Source organism: Tamandua tetradactyla, chromosome 22 (assembly GCF_023851605.1).
Source record: "Tamandua tetradactyla isolate mTamTet1 chromosome 22, mTamTet1.pri, whole genome shotgun sequence".
Taxonomy (NCBI): Eukaryota; Metazoa; Chordata; class Mammalia; order Pilosa; family Myrmecophagidae; genus Tamandua; species Tamandua tetradactyla.
Genome location: NC_135348.1, coordinates 39,696,003 through 39,706,017, shown reverse-complemented (window position 1 = coordinate 39,706,017; position 10,015 = coordinate 39,696,003). Strand labels below are relative to the sequence as shown.

Sequence of the window (10,015 nt, the reverse complement as noted above, 5' to 3'; positions counted from 1 at the left end):
GGGTTGGCAGACTGCCACACTGCTGCTTCACAGCTAACATGTGAATAGTTGATCTTCCTTATAAGTCTCTTCTTTTTGTACGCTGTGTGGCGGGGTCACATTTCATTATTTTTCCATGTGAATATCCCCTTATTGCAGCGCCACTTGAATTTTTTTTTGGCTGTTTGTTTTTGTTTGCTTGTTTCGCTTATTTGTTTGTTTTTTGGAGAAGAGCATGGACCGGGAATCAAACCTGGGTCACCCGCATGGCAGGTAAGAATTCTACCACTGAACTACCTTTGCACCCCCTAGGTCTCTTTTTTATATATAATTTTGGGGGGCAGTGATGCATGGGCCAGTAACTTCTAAGTCTCTTTTGATGCATAGTTTCCCCCTCCAGCTCCCCAACACATCCCATGAATTGGGGTGAGACTTTCTTAAAAGAGGGTATAGGTTTGTATGGAGGTGGACACAAAAATAACATCTAATATTATGGATGTAGTAATAATAATTACTTAATACAAGTTGTACTTTGCCTCAGTGCCATACAAAGTACATTACATTTATTGGCTCACTTAATTCTCATAACTCTATGCTTTAGGTATTAATATTTCCCAATTTTACATTTGAGGCACTAAGGTACAGAGAATTCAGTCCTCACCACAGGATACATAGCAGGTAAGGGGTGGAGCGAAGATCGAATCCAGCTCTCAATCACATACTGCTGCTTCTTCTCTTTTTCTTTATGTATACATAAGGTCACTACATATTTTTTAAATTTCTTAATTGTGAAATGTAACAACAAAGAAGCAATAAATTTCAAAGTACATTTTAACAAGTAGTTATAAAACAGATTTCAAAGTGTGGTATGGGTTACAATTTCAGGTTTTTCCTTCTAGCTACTCCAAGACACTGGAGACTAAAAAGAAATAGCAGTATAATGATTCAGTAGTCATGATCATTGGTTGAATCCTAGCTTCTCAGTTATACTCCTCTTTCTCCTTTGATCCTTCTTCTAATTTTTAGGGATATTTGGGTTATGCCCATTCTAACTTTTTTCTTGTTGGAAAGGGGTGTCAACAATATGGGGTAAGGGGATGGAATTGGTTGATGTTCTTGGAGAGGCCGGCACCTCTGGGTTTCTGGGGTTATCTGGTCCAGGAACCATATGAAGGTTTTAGGTCTCTGAAAAGCAAACTTAGTGCCTACAACTTTTGTAGGAGCTCAGATAGAGCCCTGGGTGTTTTTTAGGGTAAACGGGAATTATGCTAGTTGGGGGTTGGCAAACCGACACACACTGCTGCTTAACAGCTAACATTTACCTGGCACTCACTAGTGTCAGGCACTATTCCAAATGCTTTATCCAAGTTAATTTATTTAAACCTTGCACATACCTAGGAGGTCACTAGAATCCTGGTTCCCATTTGTTCTAGTTTGCTGGAATGCAAACTATAGCTACTGGAATGCAATATACCAGAAATGGAATGGCTTTTAAAAAGGAGGAATTTAATAAGTTGCAAGTTAACAGTTTTTAGGCCACAAAATGTCCTAATTAAAGCAAGTCTATAAAAATGTCCAAATCAAGGCATCCAGGGAAAGACACCTTGATTAAAGAAGGCCGTTGAAGTTCATGGTTTCTCTTTCAAGTGGAAAGGCACATGGTGAACATGGTCAGGGTTTCTCTCTCGTCTGGAAAAGCACATGGTAGACACGCTCAGAGTTTCTCTCTCACCTGGAAAGGCACATGGTGAACACGGTGTCATCTGTTAGCTTTCTCTCCTGGTTTTCTGTTCATGAAGCTCCCCGGGAGGCATTTTCCTTCTTCATCTCCAAAGGTCACTGGCTAGTGGACTCTGCTTCTCGTGGCTATGTCATTCTGCAGCATTTATCATCCTTCTCTGCTCTCTCCAAACCTTTCACTTTCTCTAAAATGTTTCTTCTTTTATAGGATTCCAGTAAACTAATCAAGACCCACCTAGACTGGGTGGAGACATGTCCCTACCTAATCCAGTTTGACATCCACTCTTGAGTGAGTCATATCTCCATGGAGATAATCTAATGAAGGTTTCCAACATGCAGTACTGAATAGGGATTAGAAGAAACCGCTGCTTTTACAAAATGGGATTAGGATAAAAACATGGCTTTTCTAGGGTACATATGTCCTTTCAAACCAATAAGGTATAAATAAGGTTCAGTGGCTGAGAGCATTCAGAGTCAGAAAGCTACTCTGGAGGTCACTCTTACACATGTTTCAGTTAGACATTGCTGCTTATCATAACTTGCCAAACCAACCAAAACCATTCCCGTCGATCCTAAAGAGCACCTAGGGTATTGTATAAGATTCTACGAAGGTTTCATGTACTAGGGTAACTCTCCAAAACCTACAACCTCCAGATGGGTGCCTGGACCAGATAAGTCCTGAAACGCAGAGGACCCAGCCTCTCCAGAACATCAACTAGTTCCATCCGCCTATCCCATATTATCGGCAGCCCCTTCCAACAGGGCAAAGTTAGAATGGCCATAGCCCAGATACCCCTAAAGAATGGATAGAAAGATCAAAGGTGATGGTGGAGCTATACAAGGAACATTAGGTTTAACAAATGAGTATAAATGCTGAATCACTATACTGATACTTCTTTTAGCCTCCAGTACCTTAGAGAAGCTAGAAATAAAAACCTAAAATTGTGGAATTGTAACCCATAACAAACTCTGAAATCTGTTCTACAACTAATTGTTGTGATGTATTTGGAAATGTATTGCTTTTACATATGTGTGTTATTTCAAGAGAAAAAGGAGTATAACAGAGAAGATAGGATTTAACAAATGAGTATGACTGCTGAATCATTATATTGACACTTCTGTTGGCCTCTAGTATCTTTGAGCAGCTAGAAGTAAAAACAAAAAATTGTGGAATTGTAACCCACGCAAAATTTATAATCTGTTCTAATACTACTTATTAAAATGTACTTGGAAATTTATTGCTTTTTTGTATATATGTTAAATTTCACACACACACACACACACTCAAAAAAAAAAACATTAAAAAAATAGTACATTTTCAAAGAGCTGGAAAATGGAGGTCAGATCTGGAGAATACCTGGAGCTTTTTCCTTGTATTATGGAGACAGTAAAATTTAGTTTAAAACTACAAATTTCCTTTTCTCTTGCAGTCTCCTTCAGTTGGTTCTCACCAGCATTCAGAGCTCCATGGGGAGGTGGCAAAGCTGTGGGCAGGACGGCACAGACGGGGATGCTCCATTTGGGACTCAGGACATACAAGAGAAAGAGCAGAGCACAGAGGGATTACTCAGGAGGAGACCCTCCTTTCCCCACAATGCTAGAGGAGGACCCTTATGACCACTGGAGGAGGTTGACATTTGCATTATCCCTCTCTTTATCCCCCTTGGTTCACCTTTGGACCCTGTCTCGTTCTTCTGCAGACACTTCATCATTCTGATGAAGGGAAGGATCTCTGCAACTTTGGAAACCATGCTATCAGTCTGAATCTCATTCTCCCCTTAAGGCTACTGTAAGCATGAGAAATTCAAGACATTGAGAAATTTAAAAATTTAGACCTTAATTTGCTAAGGCCCTGGAAGACCAGTTAGTGCCAGTCACAAGCTTCTGTAGGGATGACAACCACAAAGGGGCAGGAGCAGACAGCCCACCCCAAAACATCACTTTTTCTTGTATGAAAAGGAAGAACTGTCAAGTCCCTAATTTTACTGCTGTCCCATACATTGTTCTTTTTCATTTTTTCTATCTTTTCTCTCCATTTTCTCCGTGAATTTTATTTTGAGGAATTTTCATGGGCAGGCATTGGCTGGACTCATGTTCTCAGAAGTTCCTGAAAATCAGGCTTAGTCTAGGCAAGTCTCAGCCATTGCTTTACATTATGCAGAGCTGAGAGGGAGACCTTCTCACCATGGCGGTAGAAGAGATATGTTTCAGCCCTGGGACCTGGTCTCCTTTTAAAGATGCCAGAAAAAATCTGAGGGCTCCCAGGAAGAAAATGTCATTAATGGCCTGCTGGAAAGCATGAATACACGTTTAATTGAGACTGGAGTTGTTGAAGCACAGGTTTTGGTTTTCATTTTTTCAGTAAAATCATGACCTTCATACAAATATAAAATGAATACGTGCCAAAGATTTTATAGAACTCTTTTACTAATGATGGAACCAATAAAATGATATAACTGCTTTAAAGGGAAAATATGAAGAAAGACACATATATAGGCAATCATGAAAATTGAGATGAAAAATGATAACAGATGAAAAACTGGTTAGCCCAATAAAATGTAATGGTTGGAATCATCTTTTCCACAACAGAAAAATGTATTTCCCCAAAATTCATTTGCATCTCTATGGATGAGAATCATTTGCATTGCTATCAGTTTTCTACAACTTACAGAACTGTAAAGTAGCTTAGTCAAAGATGGTGAAAAGCACAGACCCTTATAAAATCAGGTAAGTCTAAAAGGTCTTCTAGACAATGACTAACTTTCCATTGAAAGGACACCCATTAATCTTTTGCCCATTTCAAAGTATCACTTTTTCTGATAGATTCATGCTTATTTATCAAGTACAGCTACTAGGGTAATTTCTTGGATAGATCCCTTACAGCAGTGATGACATTCACAGAAGATCTCTGTTGACCACTGGTGACTTTCCTGTCTTACCACTCTGTCCCTAAATCAAAATGTTCTCTTTTGTCTTTTCATTTCAAACTGCCATTGTGGAAAATTTGTTTCAGGAGTGACATACAAAACCTAATATTGCATCCAGCAAAGCTTGGTTTAAGGAAAGTGAATAATTGTTTGTCCTATACCTATTACCAGATGGTTTGCTCCTGACACTTTCCAACTATATACAGAAAATTGACGGATTCCCTCCTCCCTCTGCTGCCTACAATTAAGTCTTAAAACCAGGAAAACCAGGGCACTTTGCTCAGCATACTTTATTTTCATTAAATTGTACTGACATTTGTATTGTCCAACTTTAAGATAGAAATACTGGCAAAAGGGCTGTTTATCTCTCTGGAAAGCACTCTCTCCTCCCTATTTCAATGGCAAAGCCCATAATTGGCGTATAAAATTTAACCCCTGGAATAAGGTTCACATTTTAACCCTGGCGTCTCTTCCCAGGCTCCAGGCTCTAGTCACAACTTGTTTTCTCCCTTGTCTAGCTCCAGACATATTTGGAGCAGTGCTCCATTCTCCTGGCTCAGAGCTTCAATTGCTCCAGCCAATACCCGTTCCCTCCCACTCATCGGGACGTGCTTCCTCATCCCAGGAGCCAGACATTTTCAAGATCACAGTGTTAGAACCTCCAGGAACTTCCCTTGCCTCGGAAGCAGGGGATGCTGAGCCCCCAGCAGATGGATATCAAGGCTTATGCTCAATAGGGATGGTTTTTATCAAAACCAAAATGAGCACAAGATATCGAAACTTCAAAGAGGAGCAAAGAAATAACCTATCGGAAATAATTTTCAAACGAAAGTACAAGAAGATACTATTCCCTCATGAAATTGAACAATACCAAAATAAAGTAGACCACTCACTCAACAAGTTTCTAGTTGGTGCATAGTGGGAAAACCTTTTGAGAAATCCAAATGCTTTCATCATCAAGAGCCTTAGAATATCACACCCTTTGACCCGCTGAGTTCTCTTATGGGGATAATTAAAAGTACAGTGGAAAGTTCATGCATAAAGCATTTATTACAGTATTATCAAAGAAAGTTCAAGTAACCTCAATCAGACAATAATGAATTGATAAAGAATTAGTGGTTTGTGTATGTTTTGAATTTAGAGATGAATATTTAAATAATATTATGAAGGGCTTAATAGACACAGGAACTATTATGTTAATGGGATTTGAAATAAATTTTTGAAAGGGAAAATTTCGAACAGTTGCAAAAGTAGAGAGACCAGCGAAATGAGCCCACACATTGCCATCCCCCAGTTTAGCAATTATCAACTCAGACCAAACTCATTTTATTTATTTCTATCCCCTTCTCTTCCCAGATTATTTTGAAATCAATCCTAGACATTTTATCTGAAAATATTCTAACCTGCACATCTTAGAGATAATACCTTTAAAAGAAAGAAAACTTCAATACATCTGCCTGTGAAAAATTAATCAAAAGCTTTTGGTAATGTGAAAATCCTTATGTTCTAATTTTAAGTGAAAAAAGTAAAAAGTTGTGTGTACATCTGTAACTGGGAGATCAGGATTTAAGAGATTATTTTGATTACTAAATCATTATATAGATATTCCTTTTTGCTTTCTGGTATGTTGGAGTAGACAGAGGGAAATACCTGAAATCTCTAAATTATAATCCAGTTGCCTTGAACTCTGATAATGATTGTTTAGCCTTTATCTTCTGCCCCTGTGATTGTAAAAACCTTGTGACTTACCTTCATTTGCACCCATTTATCCAGTTTTTCAACTTTAGAGTTTTGTAGTCACTAATGTTTATTAATGAAGGTCTTGGGTCAGCCCAGAACTAACCCACCCTAACCAAAGTTACCTTGATAGCCAAGACTGGATCTACCCAAAGCGGGCTGGCCTGACATGCATGTAGCTTGGCCTTTAACCTACAATCACCGGATTATAACCCTAAAAATCACACCCATCATCATCATACTAAGGCTGCCATTTTCTTTCACACATTCTGTGACTAAGCATGTGATCAATCTGCGCATGCTCAATAATCAGATCACCTCTAATGACATCATCTGGGGCCACTGTGCTCATTATCCTAAACCCTGTCCATCTTTTCTCTCATAAAACTATCAGAATTACTGCAGGTTGTGGGAGACAGATTTGGGGCCGCTAGGTCATCTGCTCTCCTACTATGCACCTAGTAATAAGCTCTCTCTTTAAAACCCCAGTGTCTCAGGAATTGGTTATTGAGCACATCAGGCAAAAGAATCCACCACCCTTGTCCAGTAACACAGTGAACATTATACACTCATATCCACACATGCACATATATACATTATCTGTGTGAAAATACACATAGAACAATAATTTAACTAGAAAGAATTCCATAATATGCAACAGTGGGTACCCTTGATTTGTGAGATTATTAGTGCTTTCTCCTTCTTCAATTTTTTTCAATTTCCTATGACTATATATTATTATTATGATATTCAGGATGAATATAAATAGATTAAAATGGGGTTATAGAGCTGGTGTGAAGGAGAAACTATGTAGCTTATGAAATTATAGATTCTTAGTGTTGTAGTCCTCTCTATAGAATAACTGACGGGGGGGTTATCAGGCTCTCCTAAACCATTCCCTTTCACAAGAAACTCAGTATTTTACAAGGCAGCTTATTCTTATAGTTAGAAAGCTTTTCCTTACACTGAGCCAAAAATCTATGTTCCTGTAAAACCTAAGTGCAGGGTTTAGTCATGCTGTCAAGAAATGCACAAAATAAATCTAATCTGTCCTTTGTTCAATAAATTTTCAGTATCAAGTACATATATCTTAGGATTTTAGAGCTAGTCCAATTCATTCATTTTACAGAAAAAGAAATTGAGATGCAAAGAAGTTATATGATTTTTCCCAGTCCGAACAGTTGATTTATCATGTTTTATGAAATCAGAGATAAAGCTTAAAAACTACCACAGCACATCTCTTTCGAGTCTGAGTTATTAACTCTTCTATTAAAACCTCATCCAATATGCTTTCAAGACTTCTCATCATCTTACTTGCCCTCTTCTTGTACATTTCTTTTAGACAGTGTCACTGAAAAATGAGACACCGAAAACCCGATCAAACGCCACAGGTGTCAGCTGAATGGCGCAAGGTACAGAGTGGGATTGGGATTAAGGATCTTTTATTACCCATTTGGACAAATATTTCACTTTTTTGACTCGTGTCTTTGTCAAGTGTAATTTTCTAAGGTTAAAAACGTGACTTCCATGCAAATATAAAATAAATACAGGTGAAAAATTTATTGGACTCATTAATTAATGAGGCGCCTAGTAAGATGAACAATCGATTCAAAGAGCATTTGAGGAACTGTGGTTTGTACAGTCCATCAGAAAAGAAAGACTGAAATAAGGTTTCAGTGATAAAAAGGGTTAATACACTACAGGGCAATAAACCATAACCTTTGAGGTTATCTTTTCTAGTAGACAGAAATCATTTGCATCTCTTTTGGACAAAATCTACAAGATATTATGTACCCTCATAGTATCTGAGCTCTAATCAAAATTAAATAGCAAAGAAAATTCATTAATCTTTGGGTGGGCCTGCTAAACAAATACCTTGGAAGGGCATGAAGCCTCTCTCTATCTCTCTGCTTTCATCCAAATGATGGGATGATCTTTCTTAACAGTTCTCCATTTGATCGTAGACAGTTCAAAAAACTATTCTTGATCACCAAAAAGTCAAATGGGATTATATTTTGACCTATTATTTACTAGGTGCAGAGTTCCCTGGGGTTTGTTAATCCGGGGGTAGTTGAATTCCTTGAAGAAAACTAGGAATAGATAAATCTAATCACTATCTTTAATGAGAAAAAATTTCTCTGAAGACATTTCACTTCTACATTAAGATGGAAATGATCTGCATCTCAGGCTTTAAGATGTGTGAAGATTGGAGATGATTATTTTAAGGTTGGACACCATGTGGATGCTATGAATGAATACAATAAAGCTCTGGAAATAGACATACAAAATGTGGAAGATTTGGTTACATACAATAAAAGGAAGTTTAAACAAAGCAATAGAAGAGTTTGAGCTTGCGTTGGAAAACTGCCCAACTCACAGGAATGCAAGAAAACACCAGACACTCATCCAAAGAGGTGAGCGGTGAGAAGAAGAAGCTTTTTGAATGCTGGAAGTAACTATAAGAAAGCTCTGGCTTTTGGGTGATACTTTCAAAGATGCAGAGGATGCTTTGCAGAAACTTCACAAATAAACACAGAGGGAAATTAGCCGAAAAAGAAGAACAGAGCAAATAAAATAGAAATAAGTGCAGAAAAGTTAAAGAAGGAAATAAGAAAATCATTGTCTTCCTCTTCAGATGTTTTTTCTGCTGATGATTCAGTTTCTTCTTCATCACCCTCGTCTGGTCACAGAAGACATAGGAAAAAGAGGACACATTCCAAGTCTTCCCTCGGCCCCAAGAGGCATTCATCTAAGGTGTCCTCAGGTCAGCTAGATCAGAATAGAAAAAATGACTGCAACCACACGTCAGCATCTTTTCTTAACCAAGAACAAGAAGTGGAAAAACTACTGGAAAAGCAGGATGGGTTGGCGTATCAAAAAATATGGGTAAACAAGAAAGGTGGCCAGCTCTTCACTTTCGGTTGAAGTACCTGATGATTTTGGAGGTAGGTCTGAAGATCCAAGAGATTTTTATAATAGCTATAAAATACAAGCAAGTAGTAGCAAAACATAAGAGCCATATAAATCAGAAAGGCATTTTTCTTGTAGGAGAGATTCCTCAGATTCCTCCTGGAGGAATTCAGATGACAGGATAAAAAGTTATGGTTGTAGAAGATTTGGAAAGGATTTAGAGCAAAGAAAAGTGCACTCCGGAATGGGGAATCCAGCTCCAGTGAGTTATTCCACTGCAACAGTAAGCTCAGCCTCCTGTTGGAAGTCGGTTAACAAATATAAACAGATACTTATTCTGGACCCCATGATTTTAGTAGACCTGAAGATATCAACTAACTACAAATCAAAGAAAATATGAAAGGGAGGACAATTATAGGAAGGATATTAAAACTGGGGTTCCACAGTGAATAAAAAAGTATTTGCAAAGTCCCCTTCGGGGAATGGTGAGAAAGGGGAAAAAATCAACTTCCCCAAGTTGAATTCTTGATATTCTCACAAGCAGTGCAGACAACCAAAGCTATAGGCTGAGCCCCCAGTCCTGGGGTTTGTTCATATGAAACTTAACCCCACAAAGGATAGGTCAAGTCTACTTAAAATTAGGCCTAAGAACCACCTCCACGAGAACCTCTTTTTTTGCTCAGATGTGGCCTCTCTCTCCAGCCAACACAACAAGCAGTCTC

General features: G+C 38.3%; 1 pseudogene; it reads left to right on the top strand.

Annotated features, from left to right (window-relative positions):
* The first annotated feature begins 4,414 nt into the window (after positions 1 to 4,414).
* On the top strand, positions 4,415 to 9,742 carry LOC143665941 (tetratricopeptide repeat protein 14 pseudogene; annotated as a pseudogene).
* The last annotated feature ends 273 nt before the right edge of the window (positions 9,743 to 10,015 follow it).